Source organism: Narcine bancroftii, chromosome 13, assembly GCF_036971445.1.
Source record: "Narcine bancroftii isolate sNarBan1 chromosome 13, sNarBan1.hap1, whole genome shotgun sequence".
Lineage (NCBI taxonomy): Eukaryota > Metazoa > Chordata > Chondrichthyes > Torpediniformes > Narcinidae > Narcine > Narcine bancroftii.
In genome coordinates this window covers 31,598,563-31,611,725 of record NC_091481.1, presented here as the reverse complement: position 1 = coordinate 31,611,725, position 13,163 = coordinate 31,598,563, and positions in this window count along the sequence as shown.

Sequence of the window (13,163 nt, the reverse complement as noted above, 5' to 3'; positions counted from 1 at the left end):
TATTGCTCTGTCTTTATTGGATGACAATAAAGAAATCTGAAATCTTGTATCGTTGTTCATTTCATTACGAAACATATTCATTGAACTTTTCATGGAGGCACTTACAAAGTACAATGTTGCCACTTGGTGGATACACAAAATATTACACCAAAATGTTCTCATACCATTCTATATGAACCTTTTCAAGCAAACGTCAACACTTCATCTGTATCCAGTTAGAATGTTAGCAATTCATTTTTCTTTTGTTTTATTCATTGATATTGGCATCGCTGGCAATCCCTAATTATCCTTGAGAAGGTGATGGTGAGCTGGCTTGAACTGTGGAAGTTATGAAAGGTGCTCTGAGAGGGCTGTTATAGTAGTAGGATTTACTGTAGATCTAGTCTTTCCATCTTTTTGTTCACAGCTTAATTGATCAACAATTTATATTACTATTGCAATAACTCTTAATGAAATTACATAGGGTCCAGCAGGAATCTGGAATATTTACAGCATGGATCGGTATCCATAACTCGAGTCCACCAAACTTTGCATTGGAAGGAGAGTTCTCGGGATGGAGAATATTCTCCTCTGAGGAGAAATTAAGCACTCTGGACCAATGCTCTCAAGAGCTCATCGGAGAATGAAAGGTGACCTCGTTGAAATGAATAAAATTCTTGCATTGTTTGCCAGGGGAGGTGCAGAGCTAGTGCTTTCCCCAGACAAATGCCTAGCAAGGGCAGGTACTTCAGAACTTGGAGAAAAGTTAGATTCCACAGGGCAGCAAACCTTTGGAATTCTCCGCCCAAGAGGGCTGCGAGTGCTCTGTGACCGAATATTTTTATGACAGAAATTGTCAGATTTTCTTTTGATATCAAAGAGATTTGGGATTGTTCAAAAAAGTGGTGCTGAGGTAGAAAATCCAACATTACCTTGGTGAATAACAGGATAGATACTTGGAGCTGAATAGACTGCTTCTCATGTTCTTGAATGAATGAAGTCTTTATGGTCATATCCATAGATGCAGTGTGAGACCCACAAGCTGAAGCTTCCCCCTTTTTCTTAAATAAAGGCAGGACATAACCCAACTCCATGGGAAATTTAACTGTATCAAAATCTTGGCACACCAGAATTTGCAGTTTTCTCAAAATTCCTTCAAAGTCTGATAGTCATTGATTTTTGCAGCGTGGAAACAGGGCCAGTCAGCCCAACCAGACCTAGAAACATTATTCCAGATGCACGCTATGTAATGTCAGTAAGAATTGTTGCAATAGTAATATAGAAAGTTGATCGATTCAGCTGTGAAAGAAGTTAAAAAGGCTAGAAAACCCCTGTGGAAAACCTACCCCTCACCCATCGCTCTTCCTGCCACACATCAAATCAAATTCGCATTTGGATGTTTCTTTACTCTACCGTTGTTCCTGGGAGTAGAGGTTTAGGAGAGGTCGAGACGGATAGGGTGAAGGGAGGCTTTAGAGGTTTCATAAACCAGGTGTTGAAAATATTAAATTATCATTTTTTTTTTGGTCAAGGAATTTAAAACTGGAAGGTGTAAATTTAAGAGCTCTGAGGCCACCCCCACCCCCCCACCCCACAGAGTGGGCAAGATGTATGGAATGAGCTGCCTAAGTGGTAGAGATGGGTAGAGTTGTAGCATTTAAAGGTCACTTGGGCAGGCACATGGATGGGAAAGGGTTAGAGGGGGATGAATGAACACAGGCTAGCTTGTGCAAGCATCTTGGTCAGCAAAATGGGCTGGAGGGTTTGTTTCCCCAGTTGTAAAACTCTATGACTGACTCTTTAGTGACATCTGATCAACCCACATCTGACTGAATGTTTTAAATTCCAATCCATTTTTTAAAGCAGTTCACAAAAACCTGCAGCAGGGCAATCACGGCTAAACGTTGTTTGGCTGAATGTTCCTTGGGCTTTCGGTGCTTCCATCACAGAATATGCTTTAACTTAGTGTGTCATTAGTATCAAGCCAAAAAAGAGAAATGCAATTTTTTTTAATGTGGAAGATCATAACTATTATTAATTGCCAATCGATCTGGCAGGTTAATGGCTTAAGTGGGCTATGAAAAGGAATCCAAAGGTTGGAACAAAGCACAGGCAAGCAAATCATCAATTCCAAAGAAAAGCATTCACATCATATTTAATTATTATAAAATCAAATAGGAGTGAACCGTTGAATAGAAACAGGGATTTGAGTGTCATTTAGATAGGAAAAAGAATTTGGAAATAAACTAATGGAGTAAGAAATTGCCACCCAGATTACTTGAAGACAAACTGCACCGTGTGAGTGTCAGTCATCATGTTTATGCACTGTGTGGGAACATTTCCATATAACCATATAACCATATAACCATTTACAGAGCGGAAACAGGCCATGTTGACCTTTCGAGTCCGCACAGGTTCACTGATTTTGTGCGCCCTCTTCAGGCATTGGTCCCGTTAGATCTTCATTCAATAACGATGGGCAAATTCAATGCAGGTGGAATCAGTCGTAGAAATGTTTGTGAAATGTGCAGTTCAATACTTCTGGGCACATTCAATACAGGGTCAATCTAGAAAAGGAATCTGGTAAAGAATGAACTTCGATTGCTTGGTTCAACACATCCATTAAAAGAGGCATTAATGAAAGGTTCACAGTAGTCCCAGTCATGAATCACTGATTGGTGACAAAGCATTTGAAAAGTTAAGCCTAGTCAAGAGGGTGTACCAGGGAAAGGTATTGTGTTTGCTGATGCGTTATTCAGGGCAACGGCACAGAATGAAGCACAAAATGAGAGTGCCACAGAGAGAGATGTGAATCTCCATGTGTCGAATGCTTGAATTGTAGAACCTGGTCATTCTACTGATTTCACAAAGCCCACATAATTGGGGCTGGAACTTGCTTTCAAAGTATGTAGGTTGTGGGGGGTGGGGGGGGGGGGTGAAGAGGTTTAGCTGGCTTTCAAAGATTTCTCACCTAGTTGTGGGTACCTCCTCATGAGTGATGTCACTCTGCAGGGTTTGGGGGGGAGGGGGACGGGAAGCTGACTGTGAGCAATGGAGAAGCTTCACTTCATTAGTTCCTGCTGGAGAAAACGTACAAGGTACAAACTTTCATCATGAACAAGAGACAAGTTCAATTACTGACCATTGACTGCAAATTGAGGCCACCCTGCTGTTATTTATGCTGGTGTGAGGAGTGTGAATTATTGTGAACTCATGCCGGCGTGAGGAGTGTGTAGATGTGTGCTACTATTATATGAAATAGATCCCCAAAGTTTAACAAGCTGAGTGAGGTCATGACATTCTTTCCTGCAATGTTCCAAATATTCCTCCAGTCATCTCTTGCCATTCATGCTTTATTTCCATTCATGGATGTGGTTTGACAAAGGTACAGTCCTCATGGTCTTAGAGTCATTCAGCTGGAGACAGCACCTTTGTCACATCACATCCATGCAAACCATCTACGTTAATCCCGTATTTCCTCTCACATTCCAATCAACTCCAGTGCCACCACAGATTCTTCTACCACCTGCCTACATCAGAGCCGAATCACAGTGACCCGTTAACCTCCCAAACTTTGTGGGAAGAGACTAGAGCATCTCAATGAAATCCACAAGGCCATAGGAAGAGCATGTATGCTCCAGACTGTAGGATTTAACCTGGCCCCACCCCAGCCACCACGCCACCTCCAACCGCACCACATCCATGCCCCATGCCATCCCCAACCTCAATTAGAGACGACCTTTTTTTGCCCTTAGACAAAATATTTTGTCACTTACATTTTCAAAGGCTATCAAAGCAAAATTATTGGCCTTGTATTCAAACATGATTGCTACATTTATCAGGTCAACACTGATGGTCTTTCAGTGTTGGGATAAAGACCTTGCTGCTTGGTGGCTGTCTGCTGCAGTTGGCTACTTCACTGCCTCTTAGGTTGACTGCAAACCATTTGGGACAGGTCAAGAAGATGAAAAGTACCTCATAGATGCCAGATCTTACCTTCAATTTGACTTGGGTCATTATCAACATAATCAACAATGGAACCTGCCTTTCAATGATGAGATTCAATGCACCCTGCCCAGTTTCGACACTGTTGATCTCATTCAGCAGAAACCAAGCTGCAAGAATTTGGGGAAAGCAGCAATGTTAACACGTAGTGATAGAGAGCTACCAGAAGGAGGAGTCGGAGTCAGAGTGTGTAGCATCTGGGGAATGGTCTTGCATCTTGGGTAGATTCAAGATAGAAACATAGAAAAACAGGTGCAGGTGTAGGCTATTTGGCCCTTCAAGCCTACACTGCCATTCAATATTATCATGGCTGATCAGTACCTGGTTCCTGCCTTCTCCCCATGCCCCTTGATCCCCTTAGCCACAAGGGCCAAATCTAACCTACTCTTAAATATTGACAAGGAACCAGCCTCAACTACTTCCTGTGGCAAAGAATTCCACAGATCCACCACTCTCTGAGAGAAGAAAATTTTCCTCATCTTAGTCCTAAAAAACTTCCCCCTTTATCCTTAAACTGTGACCCCCCACCCCCCCGGTTCTGGTTTTTCCCCAGTGGTGGAAACAACTTACCTGCATCTAGTCTGTCTAAACCCTTAAGAATTTTATATGTTTCTATAAAATCCCTCCTCAATCTTCTAAATTCCAGAGAATAAAAGCCTAGTCTATCCAACCTTTCTTCATATGCAAGTCCTTCCATCCCTGGCATCAGTCTAGTAAACCTTCTCGTCTCCCCCTCCATGGCGAGGATGTCCTTCCTCAGATAAGGAGACCAAAACTGCATGCAGTACTCCGAACGTGGTCTCACCAAGGACCTGTACATGAGGTCTGTCATGTGTTTGTTCAGTCCTTTGTGCTGTTTACATCCAGTACCGCACGGATGGCAGTCTCTTCAATCTGAGGCGCCTGCAAGCTCACACCAAGACACAAGAGCAACTTATCCGTGAACTACTCTTTGCAGACGATGCCGCTTTAGTTGCCCATTCAGAGCCAGCTCTTCAGCGCTTGACGCCCTGTTTTGCGGAAACTGCCAAAATGTTTGGCCTGGAAGTCAGCCTGAAGAAAACTGAGGTCCTCCATCAGCCAGCTCCCCACCATGACTACCAGCCCCCCCACATCTCCATCGGGCACACAAAACTCAAAACGGTCAACCAGTTTACCTATCTCGGCTGCACCATTTCTCGGATGCAAGGATCGACAACGAGATAGACAACACTCACCAAGGCAAATAGTGCCTTTGGAAGACTACACAAAAGAGTCTGGAAAAACAACCAACTGAAAAACCTCACAAAGATAAGCGTATACAGAGCCGTTGTCATACCCACACTCCTGTTCGGCTCCGAATCATGGGTCCTCTACCGGCATCACCTACGGCTCCTAGAACGCTTCCTTCAGCGTTGTCTCCGCTCCATCCTCAACATTCATTGGGGTGACTTCATCCCTAACATCAAAGTACTCGAGATGGCAGAGGCCGACAGCATCTAATCCACGCTGCTGAAGATCCAGCTGCGCTGGGTGGGTCACGTCTCCAGAATGGAGGACCATCGCCTTCCCAAGATCGTGTTATATGGCGAGCTCTCCACTGGCCATCGTGTCAGAGGTGCACCAAAGAAGAGGTACAAGGACTGCCTAAAGAAATCTCTTGGTGCCTGCCACATTGACCACCGCCAGTGGGCTGATATCGCTTCAAATCGTGCATCTTGGCGCCTCACAGTTCGGCGGGCAGCAACCTCCTTTGAAGAAGACCGCAGAGCCCACCTCACTGACAAAAGACAAAGGAGGAAAAACCCAACACCCAACCCCAACCAACCAATTTTCCCCTGCAACCGCTGCAACCGTGCCTGCCTGTCCCACATCGGACTTGTCAGCCACAAACGAGCCTGCAGCTGACGTGGACATTTACCCCTCCATAAATCTTTGTCAGCGAAGTCAAGCCAAAGAGAGAAAGAGAAGACTGCTGTTTGCTTAGTTAATAAATCTAGTTGTTTTAAAAAGAATCCATTTCTTTATTATAATAAAATAAAAATCACATACAGTTACAGAAAGGGAACTATAATCACAAAGTCTCAGGACTACTCTATAGCAAGTGGAACACCATGTCCACCCACCTTTCCCTTTCAGGCAATTAAGATATTTTCTAAAAACCTGTCCTGCTGTGAAATTATTCCAAACTGCCATATCCTCAGGCAAACATTGCCCAAGGCTTTGGCTGTGACAGTGAGTGAAATTAGTAAGTGAATGGGCAGAGACAAAGGAGATAAGCTTCTGGTGACATTTTTGCAGTGGGAGATCATTGAATCCAACTTTGCATGTCAAAGGATTCATAAGTGCTTTGAAATATCTGAAGCCACACTTTAATAAATGGGCAGCACTTCTGGGCAACAATGCCAATGGGTTTATCCAAAGGTTTAATTTACACTGACACTGTAACCTATGGAGATAATTCCAGAAATGAATGCCATGTCAGTTGTTTGCCATCCTATTACCATTTATGGCCTTCAGAAATCAACTTCAATTTTTAGTCCTGTTGTGCCTGTTAATAGATTCCAAGGGAGGTTAAGGAAGACAAATAGAACTGTTTCTCCTCACGTGGGATTTGAGAACCAATGATGTAGCTCTGCTTTTCCCCCCCCCCCCCTCTTGCCAAGGTTATTTTTATTCATGTGTCTGTTCTGTCTCGTAGATTTGCTACCCACATTCCATGACATTCCTGATTGCAAAAGTGCTTTTTCCACAGTCTCGGGGCTTTCTAGTTCTCAGGTTTTGCACCCCACTTCTGTCATTGTATCCTCACCAGGCTTACGCCCAGGTCATCTTTTCACAAGCAATTGGGCGAAGCAGGAAAACTATGCCTCATTTTTGGCATACTTCAGTCGAGTGAGATGCCCGATTAATCAGGTCATCCAATGTTTTGATAATTAAATAAATTATATTGACAATGATAAATTATGCCTTGATAAAGAGTCCCAGACTCACAGCATTGGCCAACCATTTCTACCCATGGGTGCTATTTGACCCTTTAAGATCCTCCAGGAATTTCTCATCATTAAGTTAGAGGTTAATAGGACATTCAGAGCCAGCTCTTCAGCGCTTGACGTCCTGTTTTGCGGAAACTGCCAAAATGTTTGGCTTGGAAGTCAGCCTGAAGAAAACTGAGGTCCTCCATCAGCCAGCTCCCCACCATGACTACCAGCACCCCCACATCTCCATCGGGCACACAAAACTCAAAACGGTCAACCAGTTTACTTATCTCGGCTGCACCATTTCATCAGATGCAAGGATCGACAATGAGATAGACAACAGACTCGCCAAGGCAAATAGCGCCTTTGGAAGACTACACAAAAGAGTCTGGAAAAACAACCAACTGAAAAACCTCACAAAGATAAGCGTATACAGAGCCGTTGTCATACCCACACTCCTGTTCGGCTCCGAATCATGGGTCCTCTACCGGCATCACCTACGGCTCCTAGAACGCTTCCACCAGCGTTGTCTCCGCTCCATCCTCAACATTCATTGGAGCGCTTTCATCCCTAACGTCGAAGTACTCGAGATGGCAGAGGTCGACAGCATCGAGTCCACGCTGTTGAAGATCCAGCTGCGCTGGGTGGGTCACGTCTCCAGAATGGAGGACCATCGCCTTCCCAAGATCGTGTTATATGGCGAGCTCTCCACTGGCCACCGTGACAGAGGTGCACCAAAGAAAAGGTACAAGGACTGCCTAAAGAAATCTCTTGGTGCCTGCCACATTGACCACCGCCAGTGGGCTGATATCGCCTCAAACCGTGCATCTTGGCGCCTCACAGTTTGGCGGGCAGCAACCTCCTTTGAAGAAGACCGCAGAGCCCACCTCACTGACAAAAGACAAAGGAGGAAAAACCCAACACCCAACCCCAACCAACCAATTTTCCCCTGCAACCGCTGCAACCGTGTCTGCCTGTCCCGCATCGGACTTGTCAGCCACAAACGAGCCTGCAGCTGACGTGGACATTTACCCCCTCCATAAATCTTTGTCCACGAAGCCCAGCCAAAGAAGAATAGGACATGTGATTAATGTAGATGGTCCCTGGTGTGAGTGTTCAGAATTTCATTTTAATATAGAAATACAGCACAGTAACAGGGCCTTTCAGCCAACAAAGGGCTCAAGCACAGAACATTGGTTATGCATCTTTATCTTTGCAAGGTAGGCTGTTTGACCAACTGAGTTTCTCCAGAATTGTGTTTTTGCTTCAACTATGGTGTCTGCAGACTTTCAGGCTTTACTTTCTTGCCACCCAAATACACCCATGTAACCAATTAACCCACAAACACCAACCATCCTTGGAATGGGAGAGGAAACCCATTCAGACATAGAAAGAAAACACAAACTCCTTACAGACTGAGCCAGATTTGAACCTAAGTTTTTGGCATTGCAAAGACTTGTGTCAATTGGAGAAATTAAATTGTATCAATCCTACAGAAAGCACAAACCCATTGGCTGAAAGATCTGCTTCCTTGTTGTAAGACAAGGACTTCAATATCTAATTTTAATTGTACCTGACTATCAGAATTTTGCTGTGAACAAATATGTAGGGAAAAAAAACTAGTTAGTTATAAATTTTCCACTCACACTCACTGTTGCATGTATTCTGTGAAACTCCAGTCAATAGTATCATCTTCCCCCCCTCCCCCCTTCCCCCTCATCCTCCTCCCCCCCTCCACCCCCTCCCCAAATACCCCCCTGCCCCCTCCCCCAACTCCCCCCCATCTGGCAGTGAGTGAGTTCCCCCATCTGGCAGTGAGTGTGTTCCCTCCCCATCTGGCAGTGTGTGCCCCCCCCCATCTGGCAGTGAGTGTGCCCCCCCCATCTGGCAGTGAGTGTGTCCCCCCATCTGGCAGTGAGTGTGTCCCCTCCCCCATCTGGCAGTAAGTGTGTTTTCCCCCCCCATCTGGCAGTGAGTGTGCCCCCCCCCATCTGGCAGTGAGTGTGTCCCCCCATCTGGCAGTGAGTGTGTTCCCTCCCCATCTGGCAGTGAGTGTGCCCCCCCCCATCTGGCAGTGAGTGTGCCCCCCCATCTGGCAGTGAGTGTGTCCCCCCATCTGGCAGTGAGTGTGTCCCCTCCCCCATCTGGCAGTAAGTGTGTGTCCCCCCCCATCTGGCAGTGAGTGTGTCCCCCCATCTGACAGTGAGTGTGTCATGTCCCCCCCCCACATCTGGCAGTGTCTGTGTCGTGTCCTCCCCTCCCCATCTGGCAGTGTCTGTGTCGTGTGTGTGTCCTCCCCCCTACCAAATTGTCAAGCTCTGTCATGCTGAGTACTGTTGCACCTCAGAGTGTTCAGCCTGTTCGTGTTCACACGACTGCATCCAGCTCCAACAGTGTCATCAGTTTGCAGATGACACAACAGTAGTTGGCCCCATCACACTATAGAGAAGTGGTGGAAAATCATGTGATGTGGTGCAAGGATAGCAGCCTGAGTCTCAATGTTGACAAGATGAAGGCGATGATCGTGGACTTCAGGAGGGCCAGAAATGATTCCCCCCCCCCCCCCACAACTACACTGCAACAACTCTGTAGAGCACAAAGTTCCATTGGAGTTCATTAAACCAGAACCCCCATAGAAACCCAAGCAGACATGAAGAGAATGTACAAACTCCTTACAGACAGAGCGGGATTCGAATCCCGATTGCTGCCACTATAAGGGCGTTGCTCTAACTGCTATGCCAACTGTGCCATCGGATTGTATTTGTGCGATTAGATGACATGAAACTTGACTTCCTGAATAATGCTGCACTCATCCAGGCAGGTGGAGTATGTTCCATCACACTCCAGACTTGACCCTCATCAATGGTGGACAGACTTTGGGGAGTAAGGAGGTGAGTTATTGACGATAGGATTCAGGTGTTCTTGTACTCATATGATGTGCGTGACAACTCTTGTTCATTTTCTGGTTGGTGGTGACCCCTAGGATTTTGACAGTGGGGTGATTCAGTTGGGATAATGCCATCTGTGACCTCTGCCATTAATCTGCAAGATATGGCAGCATTTCGCTGGCCACTAAAACTGGGTAGGATCCTTAAACGTTTTTGCAGAGTGAGGTCTTGTTATGTCACCAAGACCTGACATTGGTTTAACTGGCAGCTGAGTAGCTGCCATTGGATTTCCCTCGAGTTGAATCTCCACCTATTTTGTAAGTTGCAGGACAATTGTCTTAATAGACAGGAATACATGAGTCCTTGAGAAAGCTGTGACATTGCCTGTACCTTTACTAACACTTTTAAAAGCCTTCCCCAAAGCCCTCTGGTCTTTTCCTGCTGGCAACTTTTCTTCACAGCGAGCCCATTCGAGGAATGGACCACTTTTACCTTCAATGGACTTGCTTTCTTCCCATTACCATCACCTCCCCCAAACTCTCCACGACTTACCTGGGTGCTAGGGCCCTTCATCTTGATGTCTAGATTGGCCCTAAATTCCTCATCTCTAGCCACTCTGACAGTAACAGCAGAAATTTGGCAGTAGTCATAGTTTGACTGTGGACGTGAGGCCTGGTGCTATAAACTTTCCAAGCTTCAACACACCATCTGTTGCTCGATCAGAATAAACTCACCTGCAGTAAAATCAAGATTGGTAAATCAGATGTTACTTGAGCTTTTTGATTACTTCCTGATCCCTTTTGGGTGTGTTTTTTATGGATTATGTAAAAAAACACCTTAAAATTTTCCTATCATGTACCTTTTTTAGATGTAATGAAAACCAGGAGCAAAACATTCTAGGGTTAATTGAACTGATGGAACATGTCAGCATCATTATGCCATCAAACATGCTGAATCCAATACAAGTTTATTTAATGTTTCTCCAACTTCCTATATAATACAGCAAATCTGAAATTATCTTAGTGTTCAGCTTGAAGTTGTCTACCATAATCCCCATTTTTTTTTGTCAGAAGGAAACTTTTTGGAATTGCTGCCCAGTGTTATCTAGTGAATTGTTTTTTTTTAAACAGTGTTGATAACTCAGGATTTTTTAACATTCTATGGCTGAGTGATCTCATTTGTCTGCCGGTTCCCAAATTATTTGTTAATGTTGAACCACCTGCCCCCTCACTCCACTTCACTCTTTCCCGTGTCAATTTTATTCTATTCCAATAAATGCCCAAGTTTTATCTTCTCCAGCTTCATTCTCTGGAATACCTCTCCCACCACTGCAGCCCATACCTTTGATGCAAAGTTAGGCTCTTGGTCCACATTACTCTGATATGTCCAGCTCCCAATCTGGTATGATGCAGAGCTGGAAGAGCTGCTGCCTCACCTCTCGTGACCTAGCTTCGATCCTGGAGGTTGTTGAGTTTGCATGTTCCCACTGTGACTGCAAGATTTTGGTCCTATATTGCGAGTTAATAGGAATAATGGAAGAATGTACTGTCCCTCATCTTGTCCAACTAATATGTGACCCCAATTGCAAAACTATAGATGACAATTACAGAACAATTACAGGCCCTTCTAGTCTGCACCAAACTAAATCCTCTCCTCTAGTCCCACCTACCTGCACCCTGCCCATAACCCTCCATTCTCTTCCCATCCATATAACTATCCAATTTTTCCTTAAATGACAAAATTGACCCTGTCGCCACTACTTCTCCCGGAAGCTCATTCCACACAGCCACCACTCTCTGAGTAAAAAAGTTTCCCCTCACGTTACTTCTGAACTTTTGTCATTTAACTCATGTCCTCTTGTTTCAATCTCTCCTACTCTCAATGGAAAAACCTATCCACATCAACTTTATCAATTCCTCTCATAATCTTAAATACCTCGATCAAATCCCCTCTCAACCTTCTATGCTCCAAAGAATAAAGACCTAATTTGCTCAATTTTTCTTTGTAATCTAGATGCTGAAACTTGGGTAACATTTTTGTACATCTTCTCTGCACTCTCTCTACCTTGTTGATATCCTTCCTACAATTCAGTGAATGGCACACAGTACTCTAATTTGGCCTCACCAATGTCTTGTACAGTCTCAATATCACTTCCCAACTCCTATATTCTATGCATTGATTTATAAAGGCCAGCATACTAAAAAGCCTTCTTCACCACCCTATCCACATGAGACTTTACCTTCAGGGTATTCCTAGATCCTTCTGCTCTACTGCATTCCTCAATGCCCTTCCAATTACTACGTATGTCCTGTTTTGATTATTCCTACCAAAATGGAGCATGTCACACTTATCCGCATTAAACTCCATCTGCCACCTTTCAGCCCATCTTGTAAGCAGCCCGCATCCCTCTGCAATCTTTGAAAACCTCCTTCATTATCCACAATTCCACCTATTTTAGTATCATCTGCATATTTAGTCATCCAATTTACCACCCCATCATCCAAATCATTAATGTACATGACAAACAACAATGGACTCAATGCAAATCCCTGAGGCACGCTGCTTGTCACCGGCCTCCAACCTGACAAACAGTTATCCACGACAACTCTCTGGCATCTCCCTTCCAGCCACTGATGTAGGTTATATACTAGTGCAGCAAGCTTTTCTCTTGCATTAGTGTCCTATTCAGATCTTCAGGAATCTAAATGGCCAACATCTCGAGAACAAGTTTATAAAAGGATGCGTGTGACACGTGTAGATGGTGCTGCCATTTAATCCCTTGTCAAAATCTTCAGTCATAAAAGGGCTGTGTCAAACCAAGAATCTAAAGGCAATGTAGAGCAAATTCCGCTGCTTCACCTGGGAGTTGTCTGGACCAAATGTATTGATGAACTGAATGCTTGAGGGTCATACTCTCAACTTTAATTGGACACTTTCTTTAGCTACAGTAACGAAGAAAGAATTCTCAATCACGTCCAAGCATTCCCAGCTTGGGGAATTTGTCTAATTCACCCTTCATCCTTGAATCGTTGAACATCCAAAAGGTTAGCTGAAAAGTGAATTTCTAAAGGTTTTATTTTGAGCCAAGGATTAATTAATTCAGTGGAATGCAACTGTACTCAGCTATCATGAACTCTTTGTACAAAAATAGACGCAGGATGTGGGAATAAATAAACAGTTTGTATTATATACTCACTCACTCTGGCAAAGAAAGCAAATTATTTCCAGAGGATGGGTTTAAAAAAATAATCACTTCTGAAATATTTCTGAGACTTCGCAATTTTATGGAGAAACTTGTCTAATGCTCCAAAATGGTCTGAGGTAACAGTGCACT